Source organism: Protopterus annectens, chromosome 4.part1 (genome assembly GCF_019279795.1).
Source record: "Protopterus annectens isolate FY-2018-M chromosome 4.part1, PAN1.0, whole genome shotgun sequence".
Classification (NCBI taxonomy): domain Eukaryota; kingdom Metazoa; phylum Chordata; order Ceratodontiformes; family Protopteridae; genus Protopterus; species Protopterus annectens.
Genome location: NC_056734.1, coordinates 441,787,002 through 441,800,941, shown reverse-complemented (window position 1 = coordinate 441,800,941; position 13,940 = coordinate 441,787,002). Strand labels below are relative to the sequence as shown.

The 13,940-nt window shown below is 45.5% G+C and overlaps 1 protein-coding gene across 2 annotated transcripts in view; it reads right to left on the bottom strand.

Moving 5' to 3' along the window:
- The window catches only part of WDFY1 (WD repeat and FYVE domain containing 1), a 954,352-nt gene that overhangs the window by 480,322 nt on the left and 460,090 nt on the right, over positions 1–13,940 (bottom strand). The gene's annotated exons all lie outside the window — the stretch shown is intronic.

Here is a 13,940-nt window from a genome sequence, read left to right as displayed (position 1 = left end):
AGGGAGGGAGATCAAGATTTCCTCTCAGGAGAGACTGGTCTGAGACTGGGCGACCGGCTCCAAAGAGGTTCCAATATAATAGGAGCCAACACCGGTTCCATCAACACTGACACCTCCTGTGGCCCCGAGGACAGTGAAGCCAAGAAGGTCAATGCAATTTCTGCGACATTCTCCGGAGGCTCCAATGAAGCTGATGGAGTCGGAGATCTCTTTTTTGACTTGGAAGATTTAGACTTGGCACTGGGAGAAGAATCTAAGACCTCTTCGAAAGAGGGTTTCAAGAGTCCCTTTAGGATCAGCTTATTCTTTCTCTCTTGGAGCACTCTGGGACTGAACGCATGACAAAGGCTGCAGGACTCCTGCAGATGAATGGCTCCCAGGCAATAAACACAAACAGACTGCCCATCGGTGATGGGCATTTTGTACCCACATTTAGCACACTTTTTGAAACCCGAAGGTTTGTGCTCTTTGGAATCTTTAGAATCTTTAGACATACTCACAAGAAACACTAAAACACAACCTAAGAGAAGTCTGACAAGAAAAACTCACAGACACTCAATCCACAAAAAACCACGGGAATCAGTTAAAGTTAAACAGTACACACACACTCTAAAGAGACACACTGAGACCAACTGTCAAAAACCTCTAACTAAAACGGTTAATGACTACCAGGGTAGAAGAACAGAAGATCAAACATCTAATTTAAACGGTTTGGCAAACAGACAGGACGAAAGGACTAGGTCCTCTAAGTGAAACAGGCCTAGCCCGCGGGAACAGAAAATGGGATACCACAAAAACAAGTACACTATCAAAGGCTAAACAACGCTAAATACAATAGCTATGAAAACAGCTTTTTGATTCAGAACAATAATCTTTCTTAAGACAAGAAAAGGGTACTTAGCCACAGCCAAGAGTGAGACCACATCTGAGCTACACGAGCGGCAAACGAGATCTGGGGATATGGAGCAGTGCACCATAGGATACCTGCTTAGCCAAGCCAATAGAAGACTTTGAGCTAGAAAAGTCTGGCCGAGTCGGAGCCGATATTCAGCTCCGAACCCATGGGTAAGAATGTAGGCGAGATTGGACTACATAACATCTGAAGTTATGAACCCTAGCATCCTGAGGAACACTCTGGCAGTCAGGGAGGGCAGTGGAAGCAACTCTAGGAAGGAAGTCTGCAGAGATTACAGCTTTAGTGAGGGTAGAAAGGCCATCATAGGGTCTTGTCTTATCTTGCAACCTAGGAAAACCTGATCCTGAGAGGAGATCAAGGAAGACTTGCTGTACTTGGGTGAATCCCAAACTGAGGAGAAAGGAGATGGTGGTTTGAAGGTTCTGTTGCAAGGTATCTGATTGTTCTGCTTTAATTAGCAGGTAGTCCAGGAAAGGGTAAATGAGAATTCCCTGGAGTCTGAAAAAGGCAATGACAGGAGCCAAGCACTTTGTGAATACCCCTGGAGTTGTAGAGTCTCCAAAGGGCAAAGCACAGAACTGAAAATGAGAGGAAGCAACAGAAAAACAAAGAATTTCCTGAAGAGAGGGTGAATGGGAATGTGAAGGTATGCATCCTTTATGTCTAAGAAAACCAGATAAGCTTGAAGGAACATACATGAAGGAATAAACTGAGTTGGGACAAGTCTAAAATTGGTCTCCAAGGGCCATCTTTCCTTAGAACTAGGAACATTCTGGAATATAACCCTTTTCCCCTTTCCAAAGTGAGAACCTCTTGTATGGTTCCTTACAAAGTGAGAACCTCTTGTATGGTTCCTTACACTTTCAAGTCTTGAATGACTTGAGGGAAAAAGTGGAGCTGATCCTTCGGTGGTCATGCAGTAACCTATTTGTACAACAGAGAGGACTCATTTGTCTGTGGTAATGCTTGCCCAATTTGAGAGGAAATTAAAAGTGTTGCAAAGTAGTCACAGACTACCTGGCTTGCCTGGAAAAGCCGTCTTCTGAGCAGAGGTAGACTGGGACCTAGGAGGCATCTGCCTACATGTGCTCTTCTTGAGTTGTTGGGAAGGAGTACGGGTCTTACTCCTTACAAAATTAGCTCTAGAGGGGTAGTTCTTATGAAATTTATGAATTGGAAAGTCAAAAATATATTTTAGCTCCTGAAGTACTTTCCCTTTCTCTTGAATGGATCTGAAAAGGGCTGCAGCATTAGAACCAAACAAGGCAGTATTGTCCAAAGGTGCATCCACAATCTTTGCCTTGAAATCCTCAGGCAAAAACTGCAATCTCAACCAGTAATATCTCCTGAGGATAGAAAGCACAGTTTTGTACCTACCATAAATGTAGATGTCCGATAGGAATGCATCTGCAGTCCTTACAAATGGGTTGTCCTGTCGTCAGGCAGCCCTTGATTGGATTCCAAAGTCTGGGTCTGGCCTCGGCTGGTGTCGCACTTCACCCGACGTCATTGCTGCAGTTCTTCGGGTATAAAGGCATCAGCCGACGCCATTTTCCTCAGTGTTTCTTGCCCCAGATGCCAGGTGCCCTCTAGGAATACTAAATTTGGATAAATGCCAATGATTCCAAATAGCAGACAGCAAACAAAAAATAAGCATGTATGTACATATATACAAACAAATACACCATAATGGATTCCCCCAGCTAGCTATAAGATGGGCAAATACCCTAGGAGTACCACAGAGGGGAAGGAGGGTGGGTAATCCTGACTGCAGATGCATTCCTATCGGACATCTACATTTATGGTAGGTACAAAACTTTACTATGTCCTTCAAGGATGCATCTGCAGTCCTTACAAATGGGTAGAATACCATAGCCAAACTGGGGGAGGAGGAAAAAAAATAAAATTATGGTGTAGTTAAGATCCCTTGCAAAACAGCAGTGGCAAAACCTGCTCGGGATCTAGAGTATAAAGGTAAATTATAATGCTTGGCAAATGTATGCACGGAGCTCCAAGTAGCAGCCTCTAAAATGTCTTTGGTAGCCACTCCTCGTAGAAAAGCTGTGGTAGTGGCTGTAGCCCTTGTAGAGTGAGGCCTGGTAGGAGTAACAAAATCTAATGCAATTTCCTATCCACTTAGAGATTGTCTGTTTTGAAATTGCTTTTCCTTCCATTCCTGTTGCATATGCTACCAGTAGCTGGTCAGTTTTTCTATTGCCCTTGGTCCTGTCCAGGTAGTAGCGTAATTGTCTATGCACATCCAAGGTATGCAACAGTCTTTCTCCCCTGTTCTGTGGGTTGGGGAAGAATGTAGGTAGGTGGATAGCCTGGTTTAAAGATACTCTGGAGACCACCTTAGGCATAAAAGTAGAATTTGTTCTCATGGACACTCTATCTTGATGGAAGATCAGAAAGGGCTGTACTGCCATTAATGCCTGTAGCTCAGATACCCTTCTTGCTGAAGTGATTGCCAGCAGGAAAGCAGTTTTCCATGATAAGTATTGTAATTCTGCTGTTGCTGCTGGTTCGAAAGGAGGAAGTGTCAATTTTTCTAGCACAAAATTCAAGTCCCATGCAGGCAATGGTGGCTTCCTAGGTGGTTTTACATTTTTAATTCCTCTCAGAAACTGCCTGAGCAGAGGATGTGAGAAGACTGGAGGATCCAAGTCATATTCTGCTGAAATAGCTGATGCATGAATCTTTATGGAAGAATAGGACAGGCCTTTGTGGAAGAGCTCTGCCAAGTCTTCCAGGATGTTGGCTATGTTTACCAGTGACACATTTTCTCCTTTTGCAGTACTCCAAATGAGATATCTTTTCCATTTTGCTGAATAATTTTTCCTTGTTGAGGGTCTGCGAGCTTCCAAGATAATGTCTTTAACCCTTTGGGATAAATTTGGGTTAATTTGTCTTATGCAATGTTCCAGGCAGTCAGCTGCAGAGTTTTCAGGTTTGGATGCAGGGTGTTGTAGTTGTTCTGTGTTAACAGCAAGGGAACAAGGGGTAGGGGCCATATTTGTTCCCGAGACATGCTCCTCAGTAATGGGTACCAATGTTGTCTTGGCCAGTCTGGAGCTATCAGAATGATCCTTGGACGGTCCTCTTTGATCTTCAATAGCACCTTGTGCATCAAAGGAAGTGGTGGGAATGCATATGCTGTCAGGTTTTTCCAACTGAAAGATAGGGAGTCCACCTTCCAAGCAAGTGGGTGGTACGTCCTGGTGCAGAATTTGTTTAGCTGGTGATTGTGTGGGGATGCAAATAAGTCTATTTCTGGGAGTCCCCATTTTCTTGTAATGGTTTTGAAGATGTCTGGATGCAGCATCCATTCATGGGCATCCGTGGTAGTCCTGCTTAATATGTCTGCTAGAATGTTTTCTTTTCCTGGTACAAAAATTGCTCGTAACTGAATGTTGTAGCTCAGGGCCACATTCCAGAGGTCCAGTGCCATCCGGCATAGAGGGTACGAATGTGTGCCTCCCTGCTTGTTGATGTACCACATAACTGTGGTGTTGTCTGTCCTTATCATCAATTGACCTTGTCGAAGAAATGGTCTGAATGTCTGAATTGCCAGTTTTACTGCCAGCATTTCCTTTAGGTTTATGTGTAGGTGCAGCTGGTCTTGAGTCCATAAATCTTGTATGCACTTGTCCAGCATGTGGGCCCCCCAACCGAGGTCTGAGGCGTCCGTTGTGATGGTTTGGCTTGGTTGAGTGCTGTGGAAGGGCAATCCTTTGTTTGACTGACAGGCCTGAGCCCACCATTGGAATTCTTGCTTCAGGCATGGAATTATTGGAATTTGGGTTTCTAGGCTGTGCTTGTGTTGAGACCATAAATTCCTTAGGTACCACTGTAACTTTCTCATATGCAGCCTGGCATGTGGAACCAATATTATGCAGGATGCCATGAAGCCCAAGGCTTGCAGGACTTTTCTTGCTGTTAGATGGTTCTGCTTTGTTAATGCCAAGAAGTAGAGAGGGAGTTGCTCCTGTTTTTCTACTGTTAGGAATGCCATTTGTTTCGATGTGTCCAGCTCTGCACCCAAAAACGTTATCCTTTGGGATGGTATCAGCCTTGACTTTTTTATATTGACTGTATATCCCAGGGCTTGTAGTAGGTAAATGACCCTTTTCAAGTCTTCTACTAGCTTGTTTTTGTTGTCCGCTTATATCAGGGATTCGTCCAGGTAAGGGTAGATTTGGATTCCCTGAAGCCTGCAATGTGCAATTACTGATGCCAGGCATTTCATGAACACTCTGGGCGCAGTAGATAAGCCAAAGGGCAATGCTGAGAATTGATAATGCTCTGATCCTGCAAGAAATCTGAGGTATCTTCTGCAATTTGGTCGTATGGGGACGTGCAGGTATGCCTCCTTGAGATCTAGAGTTACCAGCCAAGACTCCTTGCCCAGCATGGGAAGAAGCTGCTGTAGGGACAGCATTTTGAATTTTGGAACAATGAGGAATGTGTTTAAAGTGGACAGGTTGAGAATAGGTCTCCATTTGCTTTCTTTTCTTGGTACCAGGAAGAGTCTGGAGTAAAATCCCTTTCCTTGCTCCATAGATGGTACCTTTTCCACGGCTCTCATCCTTAATAATTGAGTTATTTGTTTTAGAGCTTCTGCCTTTTGATTTGGAGGTAGGTTTGGCATTCCTCTCTTCCCTGGTAGAGTATGGAAGTGAAACCTGTAACCTTGGTCTATTGTCTGCAAAATCCACTTGTCTCTTGTGATGTAATGCCAGTTTATTGAAAATAAAGCTAGCTTCCCGCCTAAGGGTGCTTCTAGTTGTTCCCTGGTAGGCGGTGCCAGAGCCAAGTCACTGTGATTGTCCTGTAGTAGTGGTGGTGGCAGTGTCTGTGGCTGTACCTCGCTGGTTGTTACCCTGTCACTGGCGTCCCCTGTAGGCACCCCTGGATTGGCTTCTGCCTCTTGAACGCCTATTCCTGCCTCTCTGAGCTCTGGAGGAGTCTGGAAAGGACCAATTCTTGGAGGGCCAATTCCTGCTAAACCTTGGAGGTTGGACCTGTAAGAAATCTTTCACTGTTTGGACAGATTTTGCCTTCTCTTCCATCTTCTTCAGCACCTGTTGTGCAGGAGAGCCAAACAAATTGATCTTGTCCATGGGAGCATCTAATAGTTTTGATTTGACATGGTCTGGTAAGGCCTGCTCTTTTAACCATGCATGCCTTCTGATAACTGTGCCAGTCATGGCTGATCTAAAGGAAGCCTCCAGTGCATTATAGCCACATTTTAAAGAATGGTTACTGACTTGCTGAATGTTATGTACCATTTCCTGAACAGATTTTTTGTCTAAAGGTTCATCTGAGGACAGCTTTTTGGTTAACTGGTCTACCATAAATTCTTGATACTGGATCATGTGAAATTGACAGTTCAAGGCCCTAGCTGAAAGAGTAGCAGAAGTGTAAACTTTTTTACCCCATCTCTCTAAGGATCTGGATTCCCTTTCAGAGGGGAGGAGGTTTTTGGCAGAGGTAGCTGCTACAGCCTTAGGTCCCTGGGAAATAGTCTCGGGATCTGCAAAAGGAGCCTTATACAAATGGTAATGCGTGTCCGGGACCCTGTAGTACCTATCGGGCTTAGCAGGGGCCGGAGGTAGTGAATCAGGAGCAGTACAAGCATCATTAAATGCATCATCTACAACAGAAAGAACTGGAGGTATGGCTAAAGGCCTATGTTGTGGTAAATGCAAAAAGGTTCTAAGCCTTTTTCTGGAGTCTGAAAAATCCTGGCCCTGCCACTGAAATTGTTCCCTCATAGCATGCAAGGTTTCCCCAAAGGAAAATTCCTCAGGCGGAGAGGCAGAAGGGATGGACTCTTCAGCATCAGAGTCTTCATAAGGGGAGAAAGGAGCCTCTGGAGGGTCTGTATTATCTGAATCATCAGAGGAATCATCTGTGGAAACTGGCTCAGGGGGCTCTGCTCTAGGCCTCTTCTCTGGAGGTGGGTGAGAGGCCCTGTCTGGGTGAGGTTGGGATCCCCGGATTAAAAAAATGAGATCCTCTGCTAGACTAAGCATTTGTGAACTAGAGCTAGGCCTGTGAGAGGGGGTCTTAGCAGGCACAGATTTAGTAGCTTTAGCTGCTTTAGCCCTGGCAAAGGCCTTAATGGACATGGCTGCAGGTGGCCTAGCAGCTCCACGTGCAGGGGTTGAAATATCCAAGGGAATAGTGTCAGATAATTCCTGAGAAACTGCAACAGCAGATGGGATTTCAGAAGCCGATTCCACCAGGTTGGAAGAGGTCTCGGTAGAAGGTAAGTCTTCGGCTGAAGGAAGAACCGCTTGCTCGGTTTCAGCCGAAACAGAGACACTCATGTTGGCTTAACGCGGTTTCGCCGAAACCGCGGACCGGAAAGTGTCGGTCCTTTCCTTGCGCTTTTAGATATTTGCAAAGTCGGAGGATCCGGCGGCATAAAATAAGCAAAATCGGGCGAAAAACTCCTCAGCAAATTCCGACAGGCGCCTAAGCGTCCGTCGGTTAAAAGAAGCACAGGCTAGACAAGCTGCTACGTCGTGGTCTGGGCCTAAACAAGGTAAGCAGTAAGAGTGGAAATCTTTATGAGGTATTTGTTTCCCACAAGTTAAACAGTTATTCACTTTTTCTGACATCGGCTGAGGCAAGAAAGAGTCCCCAACGGGGTACTTAGCTTTTAGAAGTCTTCGGTAGTAGTAGAAGTATTCGGTAGTAGTAATCTCTGGTTCTGACCGACCGGCACTTGCGAACAGCTTCTGCTTCGGGCGCCACGCGGCAAGAAAGACTGAGGAAAATGGCGTCGGCTGATGCCTTTATACCCGAAGAACTGCAGCAATGACGTCGGGTGAAGTGCGACACCAGCCGAGGCCAGACCCAGACTTTGGAATCCGGCCGACCGAAGGGCTGCCTGACGACAGGACAACCCATTTGTAAGGACTGCAGATGCATCCTTGAAGGACATCCAGATGATGCTGCTGATGTTGCAGATACCTCTGCTGCATCATAACGGCATTTAATGGAATGTCTAGTAACCTGGGATGAAATCCCCAAGAGGAAAGAGAGCGCAGTTTTAGCTGCAAAGTCTGGGAGGTGTATCAGTAATTTGGATGCCTGTGAAAGAACATACTTGGACATGTGTGTCTGATGGTTAATGGCCCCGAAGGCCAGGGTGGAAGAGGTCTAGACCCTTTTTCAATTCTCTCCATCATTTTACTGTCCTTATCAGAAAGGAGGAGATTGGTGGAGGGCAGTAATTTGGAGGTTTTATCAGCACACAGAGAGATCACAGCTGGGTCTGCAAGACTCCATTTATACAAGCAACTACTGCCCTCAGGAACCTTACAGAACCTGTCTGGCCTTTTGGGAGCAGGAGGCTGAGAATCAGGGTGTTGAGATGCAGCAATGAAGACATCTTGAAAGACAGACAAATGGCTGAAGGAGCTGGGAGTCTATTTGCAATAGGTCATAATATCTCTTTGGTACCTCAGAAATGTGTGAGCTTTTCCATCTGAAGAAGTCCCTCATCATGGAGATAGGATATTACCTTTGGAGAAACTCTGCTGGTGAATCCCTACTGCTGGAATCCACTTCAGGGGAGGCATATACCGGGGGGGTGGGGAGTCAATTTGAGTGGAATAAGTCAGGAATTCATCTGAAAAGGATTAATCTTCCTCAGATGCCTCTAGTTCAGCAGATGGAGGAGGGGGCCTAGGAGATGCTGCTGTAGGAAGTGGCAAGGTAGGAAGTGGCAAGGTAGAAGGCCTAAGTGCCAGGAAAGCATTCAAAATCACTTGTAAAAAAAGGATTGCCAGTCAGGGGAAGGCTCCTGACTGGAAGATGCATACTTTGTTTTCTCTTAGGAGAAAGGGTTGCCCTAGACTGGATAGGAAGGGCCGACATAGACCCAGGCTCCAGACTGGACATCGGTAAAAGCCGGACGGAAAAGGCAGGAGAGGTACTACATGGAAAGTTGGAAGGAGCAAGCTGTGGTTCCCCCATACCGTCTAACTAGACGTCTGCAATACCTTTACGGACGGGCTGTAGGTATACCCTTCCTAGCAGCTTCTAGATCAGTACCCGCAGGAGGAGGACCCAACACCGTATGAGCCTCTGGGCCTTCACTGGCCTCAAGAGGGTCATCTGGGATCAGAAGTGTAGCCGAAGATTCAGGCCTTACCTTTGCAACCTTCTTTGGAGGCTCACACGATGTACCAGCAGTACCTTCCATACCAAACGCTAACCTCTTAAGTCTCTGCTTTTCTAGGTAAATGTTAAGGGCATTAAGACGACTGTGCAGAGTTTTAGGGACGAACAACCTGACAGATGGCACAGGCCTTGCAGTCATGATCGGACCCCATAGAAAAAAAAAAAAAGACACTGGGCGTGGTTGTTTTTGTGTGCAATCAGTCTTCCACAATGGCACTTGCCCTTCTTGGATGACATTAACCCATGACAAGTATGCAGTAACAAAAGAGTAAAAGACTTTCCCCAGCAGAGCACTTATCTGAAAAGAAAAGAAACTTTCAGCAAAGAGAGAAGGTTGGAAGCGGTCATTCAGAGTCGCAGCAGAGAAGCTTTGAGGATGGTACATGCAGACATCACTTTTATGGCAGACACTGGGCTGCTCTATGTACAACATCACACATACCTTGCACTAGCTCAAGTCTTTGGTATATTGGCCGGATGTTTGGGTCGCCTAGGCGGAATCTCCTCCATGTTATGAATATTGCAACATAGGAGTAGAAGGACATCTATAATATCTAAGAATATAATAATAATAAGAATATAATAATAAGAATATAATAATATAATAAGAACATATAAGAATATATAATATCTAAGAATAAGGGTGATGTGCAGAGCTGTAGTAACTACAGAGGGATTAACTTGATCAGTCACAGCATGAAGTTATGGGAAAGAGTAGTGGAAGCTAGGTTAAGAAGGGAGGTGATGAATAGTGATCAGCAGTATGGTTTCTTGCCAGGAAAGAGCACTACAGATGCAATGTTTGCTCTGAGAGTGTTGATGGAGGAGTACAGAGAACGTCAGAAGGGGCTGCATTGTGTCTTTGTGGACTTAGAGAAAGCAGATTACAGGGTGCCTAGAGAGGAGTTGTGGTATTGTATGAAGAAGTCGGGAGTGTCAGAGAAGTATGTAAGAGTGGTACAGGATATGTACGAGGGTATTTTGACAGCAGTGAGGTGTGCAGTGGGAGTGACAGATATGTTTAAGGTGGAGGTGTGATTACATCAAGGTTCAGCTCTGAGCCCTTTCTTATTTGCAATGGTGAAGGACAGGTTGACAGACGCGATCAGACAGGACTCCCCGTGGACTATGATGTTTGCAGATGACATTGTGATCTGTAGTGAGAGTAGGGAACAGGTGGAAGAGACCCTGGAGAGGTGGAGATATGCTCTAAAGAGAAGAGGAATGAAGGTCAGCAGGACTAAAACAAAATATGTGTGTGTGAATGAGAGGGAGGATAGAGGAATGGTGAGGATGCAGGGAGCAGAGGTGGCGAAGGTGGATGAGTTTAAATACTTGGGATCAACAGTTCAGAGTAATGGCGAGTGTGGAAGAGAGGTGAAGAAGAGAATACAGGCAGGATGGAGTGGGTGGAGAAGAGTGTAAGGAGTGATTTGTGACAGACAAGTACCAGTAAGAGTGAAAGGGAATGTCTACAAGAGGGTAGTGAGACCAGCTATGTTATATGGGTTGGAGACAGTGGCATTGACAAAAAGGCAGGAGTCAGAGATGGACGTGGCAGAGTTAAAGATGTTAAGATTTGCACTGGGTGTGACGAGGGTGGAGAGGATTAGGAAAAAGTATATTAGAGGGTCAGCCCAGGTTGGAAGGTTTGGAGACAAAGCCAGAGAGGCAAGATTACGTTGGTTTGGACATATGCTGAGGAGAGATGCAGAGTATATTGAGAAAAAGATGGTAAGGATGAAGCTGCCAGGTAACAGGAAAAAGAGGAAAACCTAAGATAAGGTTCATGGATATGGTGAGAGAAGACATGCAGGTGGTTGGTGTGACAGAGCAAGATGCAGAGGACAGGAAGAAATGGAAACAGATGATCCACTGTGGTGACACCTAATGGGAGCAGCCGAAAGAAGAAGAAAAAGGAATAGAAGGACATCTAAACAGAGCAGAAGACAATGTTGGACATACAGGAGGGTATTACACTCTCTGCAGCAGTACTTTTGAAGTGACAAGCCCAGCAACTGCTCTTTATAGGTTCATAGGTTCATAGGTTCATACTAGGCTATCTGCCCGAGGGCATTTACAAGCCTAGCCCATAGTTTTGTTGCTTACGCCACCCCTTTAGTATGGGGAACTATACCCATTATTTTGCTGTGCCTCTGTTGAGCAGTGACACTGAGGTAATCCCTGGGGTATATCTGCGATCTCCCATCCATTGGTCAAGATTTCTCTTGAACAAGACCAGCGAGGATGATTAGCACTACCATTAAAACAGCTGGGATATGGAATACTAAATAACTCCAACACCAAAATATCATGACATACTGCTACACTGACTCTTTTCAACTAACGTAAAGTACAGTTTTGTACCTACCATAAATGTAGATGTCCGATAGGTATGCATCTGCAGTCATCACATATGGGTTGTCCTGCCTCAGGCAGCCCTTCGGTCGTCCGGCTTCCAAAGTCTGGGTCCGGCGTCGGCTGATGTCACCCTTTCCCCGACGTCAGAGCGCCTGGGGTATAAAAGAGTCAGCCGACGCCATCTTCCTCAGTTTTTCTTGCCCCAGATTCCAGGTGCCCTCTAAGGAAGGCTAAATTTGGAGAAATGCAAAATATTCCAAACATGCACAGTAATAAAAAACAAATACACCATAATAGATAACCCCAGCTAGCTATAAGAGGGAGTATTACCCAAGAAATACCACAGAGGGGAAGGAGGGAGGGAAAACCTGACTGCAGATGCATACCTATCGGACATCTACATTTATGGTAGGTACAAAACTGTACTATGTCCTTCAAGGATGCATCTGCAGTCCATCACATATGGGTAGAATACCATAGCCAATCTGGGGGTGGAGGATCTATGTATAGGATGGTGTAGCTAAAATGCCCCGCAGGACTGCCGTAGCAAAGCCTGCTCTGGATCTGGAATATAAAGGTAAATTGTAATGCTTGGAAAATGTATGTACGGAGCTCCATGTAGCAGCTTCTAAAATGTCCTTGGTAGCGACCCCTCTTAATAAGGCTGTGGAGGTGGCTGTGGCTCTCATGGAATGAGGTCTAATGTTAGCTGGCACAGTTTTTCCATGAAAAGAGTAACAAAAATGAATGCAATTCCCTTTCCATTTTGAGATTATCTGTTTGGAAATTGCTTTTCCTTGTGCACTAGCAGCATATGCTACCAACAGCTGGTCAGTTTTTCTGTAACTTTTAGTTCTGTCCAAGTAGTAGCGCAACTGTCTCTGTATGTCCAGGGTGTGCAGAAGTTTCTCCCCTTTGTTTTGTGGATTCGGAAAGAAGGTAGGCAAATGAATAGCTTGGTTTAATGAGACCCTGGATACCACCTTTTGCATAAATGTCGGATTGGTTCTCAATGAGACTCTGTCCTGATGAAAAATAATAAATGGCTGTACTGCCATGAGGGCCTGTAACTCGGATACTCTTCTTGCTGAGGTTATGGCCAGAAGGAAGGCAGTCTTCCAAGACAAGAACTGTAGCTCTGCAGATGCTGCTGGTTCAAAGGGAGGCAGTGTTAGTTTTCCCAACGAAGTTAAGGTCCCAAGTAGGCAGTGGTGGTGTCCTTGGAGGCTTGATGTTTTTAATCCCTCTTAGAAACTGCCTTAGGAGAGGATGTGAGAAGACAGGTGGATCAGTATTGTACTCTGCTGAAATTGCTGAAGCATGAATTTTAATGGAAGAGTACGACAGACCATTGTGGAACATTTCTGCCAAGTATTCCAGGATACGTGCCATGTTCATCACTGTCACATCTAGGCCCTTTGTGGTGTTCCAAATGAGAAATCTTTTCCATTTTGCTGAGTATGCCTTTCTTGTGGAAGGCCGGCGAGCTTCCATGATAATATCCTTCACTCTCTGGGATAGCCTATCCTGAGGAGGAGGAATCAAGGTATTTTCCAGGCTGTTAGTTGCAAGGTTTTCAGGTTGGGATGCAGAGTTTTGTAATTGTGCTGTGTCAGGAGCAGTGGCCATTGAGGAAGAGGCCATGGTTTCGTGCGTGACATGCTCTTTAACAGTGGGTACCAGTGCTGTCTTGGCCAGTCCGGAGCTATCAGAATCACTTTTGGCTGCTCTGTCCTGATCTTCAGTAAGACCTTGGTCATTAATGGGAGAGGTGGAAATGCATACACTGTTAGAGTTCTCCAGCTGAAAGATGTGGGTGGTATGTCCTTGAGCAGAATTTCTTCAGCTGATGATTGTGGGGGGAGGCAAAAAGATCTATGTCCGGCCTTCCCCATGATTGTGTCATCTGTAGAAAGATGTCTGGGTGCAGCATCCATTCGTGTGCATCCATGATATTTCTGCTTAAGCTGTCCGCCAGTATATTGTCTTTCCCTGGCACAAATTGAGATTGCAGCTCTATGTTGAGTTTCAAGGAAAGTTCCCATAGATTCATTGCCAGTCTGCAGAGGATATGAATGGGTGCCTCCTTGCTTGTTTATAGGTTCATAGGTTCATACTAGGCTATCTGCCCTAGGGAATTTATAAGCCTAGCCAGAGTGTGTGTGGCTTTCACCACCCCTTAGGATGAGAATACTATACCCATTAGTTTGCTGTGCCTCTGTCCAGCAGTGATACAGAGATGATTCCCGGGGTAAACCTACGATCTCCCATCCACTCGTCAAGATTTCTCTTGAACAGAGTCAGTGAGGGGCTCTGCCTCACATGGACTGGGATTCTGTTCCATAGTGTAGGGAGTCTCTGGGTGATGAATCTGTCCCTCCAGCATCCTATTTATATCCATGTTGAGGTTTAAGTCTCTTGCTCTCGTGGCTCTGGTGGATTTGGATTTTTTGAGGTGGAGCAT